Here is an 8370-nt window from a genome sequence, read left to right on the forward strand (position 1 = left end):
GAAGAGTTCTCTTTGTTATCACAATGTCAGGTGAGGGCACTCCAAACTGTGACCGGATCATGGGACTCCAGGGCTGCTCCCATTTAAGGTCATGTACAAATACAATAAGAAAACGGCAGAAGGCCATTAGAGAGGGACAAATTAAAAAGTGTATTTGAGGTTCACTCATTTTATTACCTCTCAGCGGACAGCATACAGTGCACCTACTCCCAACCCTGACATGTCTGTTTTTCACAACTCACCCAAAGACCTGAATGCATAGTAACACTGTGTTGCTTTAATTGTTTTTCGATTGGCAGTGCAACTGGTGGTACCAGTAAACAGAGATGAAAGCCAGTTTATAAATCATAATGGCCGGTCATTATGTGTCTTTGATGTCAGTCCTCCTGAGTCACGTGTATCAGCGGTATTGGGTGCATTTATCGACGGACCCTAGCAACCATTTAACTTTTTAATGACTAAAGTTACAGATATAGTTCCCACCCAACGCCCATTGCAGTTGAATATCTCGCTGCCCTGGCAGAGTTCTAGGGCTGTCCCAGGGTGCGTTACTGTTGCAATGTTTTCATCATTTAAACTGGTTTCTATTTGCACCTATTCCACCTTTGAGCTCTGCCGAGGTATCCATTATGACTAATGTTTTGTCATGTGACCGTCAGATGACTGCATCATTTCAATGAACCAAATATCCCCCCCCCACACACACACACACGCTCACACACCGACACGACATACACACACACTCAAACAGACACAACCCACATACACAACTACACACACACACATACACACACACATACACTGATACAACAACAAACACACACTGACACACGCAGAATCACACAGACACAACCCACACACACATACACACACACACAAACACAACATAGTGGCATGCACATAGAATGATGGAAGGTCTGACCACTGTTAATAGTACTTAAATGGTAGTAGGGTGTGTGGTAAGACTCACTATTGTTTCCTGGCTCAGAACAGTCATCTGAGAAGTGACATTCTGAAGTAGCACCATTGTGTTACTTCACAGCTGGACTGTGTCAAAGTGCAGTTTCATTGATACATACAGCTTATCTAAGATCGTTCAAAATACATCCTAGGGCCAGCAAGGACTGTTTTTCATGTACTTTAAGTAGCATTTCGTTTTTGTAAGCTGACCCTTTATCCTTGTTACCATATGTAACCAGTCCTATTATGCAAATATCAACAATGCATGCCAAACATTTGAATTTTTCATCCAAATGCATTGGGTTGACTCCAAACTCCAAGCGAGCAAAAGATGCAAAGGAAGGAAAAGTAAACAGGGAACACATGCTAGGTCAGGCCCCAAACCTGTCCCCAGCTTGTTGATTCCCCCCTTCAAACCACAACTCAAAACATGTATTTTGTAGATATTGCTTTAACTCCGCCTGTCCCAGAATCAACCACGTCTCATCTCCTCTCATCAAGTCTACTAGGTTGAACAGACTGCTAAATAAAGAGAATGAAGGATCCTGGAACCGGGACGAGCATTAGGAGAGATCTGTTCATATCGCCGGCGAGGTAGCCAGCGGCTGAAGTATGCCCCTGTGATGGGGTGAATTTGGAGTGGCTTAAATCCGGTAACCATGTGACCTCTGCAACAGGGGAAAAAAAAGTCTCAAGTCAAACACATCAAGGGAAGTCAAACTGGTTCACTTCCTCTCTGACGGGTTTCTTCATCCTTTCATGAAGATGCTAATATATATAAATAAATATATATATATATATATATATATATATATATATATGTGTGTATATACACATATATATATATATACAAATATGTATACATAGGTATTTCATTTTCATTTAGGTCATTTAGCAGACAACGAGGCAACACGTACATTTGTCATAATAATAATTCATCCAACCATGACGAGAAGCCATGTTTTCCACCGATGGGCCTCTCTAGGGGTAGTGGACGTTGGTAGCGTGACCCACACAACACATCTACATGCAGTAGGTTTTGGTCATGGCTGCCAGGCGCTCTCAGGTGATGCGAGGAAGCCCTGGGGGGGGGGTGAGAGGTGGTGTGTGACTGAACCAGTTGAATGGAAGCACTAATGGCCCAAAGTGCTATAAGGGACACCGCATGGTGGCTCCATTAAAAGATCCTCCTCTGGAAATAGGCAGGCAGGAATTCCTCACATCTATTCATCTGCCCCCGCTGCTGGGATCACGAGAGGTCTCTCTCTCTCTCTCTCTCTCTCTCTCTCTCTCTCTCTCTCTCTCTCTCTCTCTCTCTCTCGCACTCTCTGCCTGCCTCTCTCTGTCTCTCTATGCTCGCTTTTTAACCCTGCTCACACACCCCTCTCTCACTCGTTCTGTATTGCTCACGTACGTCTCAGTCTTTCTTTCTCTGCCTATATATCTTTAACTCTGTTGATACACCTACATGCACGCAAACACAAGGGTACATACCCACACATGCGCGCACACACACACACACACGTCTATTTAAGGGCCAGCCAGTTAGATTCCCAGGTAATTAGTCATTGATACAGGTGTTACCTGTAATAACCGCCATTGTCTAGTCACACCGACAGCCTCAAAATAGTTATTTTTGTGTCAGGATACACATTCTAGTAAGATGCAGCAGCCCTTCATGTTCATTCCCTGTGTTTATTGCTTGTCTGTATGTTGGTTTCATGAAGAGAAGAAAAAAATAGAGATTTTGGTACAGTTGAATAACATGTTGTTCCACGTGCATAGCGCATGGGCCTTTCCAGTTCTCTGTGTGGTATGTGAGCTTGTAAGCCAGGAATGTCTGCATTTTTGTTGGCGACGTGGAGTTTGGCTGGTTTATTTTTAATCACACACTGGAAGTCCCCATTGACACACCTCACACATTTTACAGCCACTGTAATGGGACGATACAGAAGTGTATCGCCTCCCATTTCCACCGGTGGGTTCATTCCCATACATTAACCTTTAGCGGCATAAGTCTCCGTGTCACAACCAATCTTTTCAGCGAGCCCAAAAGGTGAGAAAGACCTATTAGCATGCAGGTTTGAATCTGGAATCTCTGCTGCTATGGCAACACAACGGTATGCATGACTCTGACTGTGTGTTTGTGTGTGTGTGTGTGTGTGTGTGTGTGTGTGTGTGTGTGTGTGTGTGTGTGTGTGTGTGTGTGTGTGTGTGTGTGTGTGTGTGTGTGTGTGTGTGTGTGTGTGTGTGTGTGTGTGTGTGTGTGTGTGTGTGTGCGTGTGTGCGTGCGTGTGTGTGTGTGTGTGTGTGTGTGTGTGTGTGTGTGTGTGATTAAGGTCTCCATGAGCTAAGCATTAGTGTGTGATTGAGGTTCAAGGGTGGAGAAAAAAAAAAGAGAGAGAGGCGGAAAGATGAGTGAGAGGTGAAAACCAAGGGGTGGAGGTCAACTAAACAAAGCCCTCTGTGGCCATGGTTTCCCAGGTCAGCTCTGAAGGCAGGAAGTAATGGAACAATATCAACAGACAGACACACACAAACACACACCCACACATACACACACACACACACACACACACAGACACACACGCACAGAGGTCAGCCAGTTTCTCAATGTGATTTGAATTGTGATTTGACGTGTACGCTTAATGTCTCCACTGTGGAGATTAACATGTGAGGCCGTATGTGTGTGTGCGCGCGCGTTTGTGTGTGTATGTGTGTGTGTGTGTGTGTGTGTGTGTGTGTCTGAGAGAGCGAGTGTGTGTGTGGGTCATGGTTCTTGTGTAAGTGAACTAAAGCCTTCCGTGTTTCAAAGTCAGTTGATAGTTTGAATGAGCTGCACATGACCTCCAGTATTTCAGTAAGACATGTAATACGGGCCATAAAATGCCATAGTGTGCATTCAGCATAGCCATATGACACGTTTGAAAGCTTACATTTAGCCATAAACAACATTTGAGTGCAGAAGTTTATATAGATATTATATATTTTTAACCAGTGTTTTGGAGCCAGCCATATTGCCCTAATTTCATTCGATTGCCCCTCCCCCGCCAAAAAAGGGCAAGTTTTTCGATGGCATCGTAACATACAAAAATTATAATTGGGAGATTTGATTTTCTGCCACAGTTGCATGTGAATCCACTTACCTGTGGCATGTGAAACTAAACATGCACGAACTGAAGAAATGTGTCCGAACGGATACAGATAAGTGACTTAGTAGCATCACAGCACTTGCATTCAGTCACTATTGAGCGAGCACGCAGCACCAGCGTGTGGTGGGCCCTTGATGGTCCGAATAGCAAAGATTGGCAGGTCCACGGATGGGTACGATTTCCCCATTACTCCCGTTTGGATGTAAAGGATGCTTCACATACAACCTAAGAGAAAACGACCAAACAAGCAAACAGGAAAGCAAAAGAGAAATAGTGGTCGTAGGTTCGAATGACTATACTATGCGCATACATGTGAACTAGGACTTATGCGTGGATATACACACTTCTTTGTGTGGAGATATAGGGGAAAAGGGCAGCCCGGAAAGGGTTATCGAAGACAGCGATGGAGACGAGAGAATAAGAAGAGAGAAGTCGTGGAGGAAATGTGGCGTTTGCTGGCAGGAGGAGCACACCGAGCGCAGGCCTCTCTGCTGGGGGAAGATAAGGGACGGCTGAGAGAGGGCAGCAGGGGGTGGTGCTGGTGCTGTTGGAGGAGGAGGAGGAGGAGGACAAGGGAGGGTGATGGTGGTGGTGATGGTGATGGTGGTGGTGGGGGTGGTGGTGGTGGGCCTTTAGGGTTTGAGCAAAGTGCAGGTGGACATGAGCCAGCATGTCACGCAGCAGTGCTGGGCAGAGAGGGGGGAGGGGCGAGTGACTCTGTGTGTGACTCTGAAGAGGAGCGGTGAAGAGGGGGAGACGGAAAACGAAAGGGGGACGGGGCTTTAATGGCCCTGTGGAAACTAGCCAGGCAGGTATGTAGCCTGGAATGCCAGATACCACTCTCTATCTCTCGCTTTCTGTCTCTCTCTCTGTCTCAATCTCTCTCTCTCTCTGTCTCTCTCTCTGTCTCTCTCTCTGTCTCTCTCTCTGTCTCTCTGTCTCTCTCTCTCTCTCTCTCTCTCTCTCTCTCTCTCTCATCCTTCGCTCTCTCTCTCTCTCTCTCTCCCTCTCCCTCTCCCTCTCCCTCTCTCTCTCTATCTCTCTCTCTCTCTCTCTCTCTCTCTCTCTCTCTCTCTCTCTCTCTCTCTCTCTCTCTCTCTCACTCTCTATTGCCCCCTCTCTCTTGCTGTCCCCCTCTCTCTCCCTCACTATGTTTGTCTTTTATTCTTTCGGATTTCACCTATTTTTGTTAATGGCAGCCTCAATGGCTATATTTAAATAGAAGCATTTCACAGGCATTTCTACACCACTATGAGAAAAACAGCGACCCTGGTGTGTGTTAAACAGAAAACAACAATGCTTGAATGAAGCAACACAGCATTGATTACTCATTTATATTGAATGATTCACTGTATTAATCACATCCATAGAAAACAATTAACATCCCCCCACCCTAAATATGATGAACAGAAAACGTTTGCACAGCCAGTCTCCTTTCTGGTATGAGAATAACGTCATCGATTTCCTTAAGTTTCTGTTCACTGTAAATGTACTGCAGTGCTCTGCTGCGGCCCCTGGTTCGCTCTTTCTTTCCATACGTTGCAGATTAAGTTAGAAACTCAGCGCAACTTCGACTTTTCCCTCTCGCTGAGAGCTTGCCTTTTGAGGCGTAACCCTCACCCGCAATCGGCACTCTGGAATCTGGGCCTCTATCTCTGTTGCACTGTCAACCGAAGAACAAGTCAACATGATACAGGTGCCAGCTGTGTGGTGACAATAATAAGAGCCAACCTAATGTTTTCCTGTTTAAGTACGCCCTGGTGCCATTGTTTAAGCAGAGATGTTTTGTGACGCACGATTTATAGTTTGTTTCCTTGTTATCCTTGGCTAACATTCATTCATTATTCATACACTTTATTTATAAAATAATCTTTAGTGTCTATAGTTTCAAAATATAAATTGTTGTCTTTAAAGAATTAATATACAAATGCAGATCTATTGTATGTTTCGTAATGTCTTTACTATTTTCATCTGCTCCTTCTTCTAGTTCTGCACTCACGTTTTTATTGAAATCAGCCCTCGTATCTGCTGTTTATCTAGTTTATTGACTGGGGGAAATGGCTGAACACGCAGCCTACTGCAGTCAAACGCCATAGCTGGGGAGACCAAAACAATCCCTGGACTATGGGATTTTGCCACAGGAAATTGAGGTCCCAGGAAGAGTTGAGAATTGAGCGACACAGTCACAAAAAAATGAATTTGTGGCAAACGGCCACCATGTTGAAATCCTTATTTATGTGGTGGAGATAGGATGATATTGCAGTGCACCTTGAGCGATAGCCATTTGTTTCGCTTGCAGCTCGCGCTCGCACTCTCATCCTTTGTAGCACACCCCCGTATCCTCTAGGTATCGACTCCTTTCTGTCGCTGTCTCCCATCTCTCTCACTCCATCTACCCCCCTCCCTTCCACTCCCAACCCCCCTCTGTGATCCATGATACCCCTTTCTTCTTCTTCCACTAATCCTGTCATATTGTGTTTCTCCACCCCCCCCCCCCCCCCCCCCCCCCCCCCCCCCCCCCCCCCCACACACACACACACACACACACATACACCCATCCCTCCACCCACCCTCCCTAGACCCCGCCATCCATCCATCATAAGCACATGACCAGTGGACAAAGACATCAGAGGAGCCAAGACTGAGGTATAGGCAGACCACAGAGAATGGGGGGGGGGGGGGGAGGGGGGGAGCTGCAGGGTGGATGGCTTGTGTTTATATGAAGCTACTGTATAATAGCTGATGGATGGCTGAGAGGAGAGGGGTAGGATGGGGGGGCGGGGGAGGGTTAGGACGGAGACAAAGACAGTGACACTCTTCCATTTCCTGACTGGAAAAACAGATTCATACATACAGACTCAAGCAGACATATGCACACAAACGCCCAGGCACGCACACACACACACACGCACGTCCGCACAAACACACACACACACACACACACCCACAGAAACACACACACAGAAACACACACGCACCTGAATGCGTTCACATATCACACACACACACACACACACACACACACACACACACACACACACACACACACACACACACACACACACACAAACACACACACACACACACACACACACACACACACACACAGAAACACACACGCACCTGAATGTGTATACACTTCACACACACTTCACACACACACGCATACACACACACACACACACACACACACACACACACACACACACACACACACACACACACACACACACACACACACACACACACACACACACACACACACACACACACAGAAACACACATGCAAACACACAGACACACACACACACACACACTCATAGATACATCTATGTTGACAGGAAAACAGCTTGTTTCCAGGACAGAGTATTCATTCGTTGCTTCCCCCTCCGTTTGTATCCTTGCTTCATGGGATACTCACACACACACACACACACAATCACACACACACACACACACACACACACACACACACACACACACACACACACACACACACACACACACACACACACACACACACACACACACACACACACACACACACACACACACACACACACACACACACACAAACACACACACACACACACACACACACACACACACACACACACACACACACACACACACACACACACACACACACACACACATACATACAAACACACACAGCAGGGACTGTTCTGTACATTGTTCTGTGTGTTTCTGTCCTCTCATGGCAACCACAGCAGTTATGCAATTAAGGGCCAATAAGTGTCCGCGAGGAGCTATGAGTAATGGGATTGAAGTATGTACAAGGTTTGTGTTTATATAAGACGGTGGTGTGTTTTCACGTGTATCTATGTGTGTGTCTGGTTGTCTGCCAAAATAATATGTTTAAATTGTGAGTGAATCTTAAGAAATACTGTAAAGTGCAGGGTAAAAAGGAAACGCACAGTACTACTGGACTATTATGTCACATGCTTGTGTGAGTGTGTGTATTTACGTGTACTTAGAATGCATGTTGATGTATGTTGCGTTTGCATGCAAGCTTTACGCTGTGTTTGCAAAAGAGTGTGAGAGTGTTAAAGTTGTAGCGGAGTCATTGGATGTGATACAGTGAACCTTAGCCAGTCTAAAGCGGAATACCACTGGCAAACACATACAGACACAAACACACACACAGACACACACAGACACACACACACACACACACACACACACACACACACACACACACACACACACACACACACACACACACACACACACACAC

The sequence above is a fragment of the Gadus chalcogrammus genome, chromosome 16 (genome assembly GCF_026213295.1).
Source record: "Gadus chalcogrammus isolate NIFS_2021 chromosome 16, NIFS_Gcha_1.0, whole genome shotgun sequence".
In the NCBI taxonomy this organism is placed as follows: domain Eukaryota; kingdom Metazoa; phylum Chordata; class Actinopteri; order Gadiformes; family Gadidae; genus Gadus; species Gadus chalcogrammus.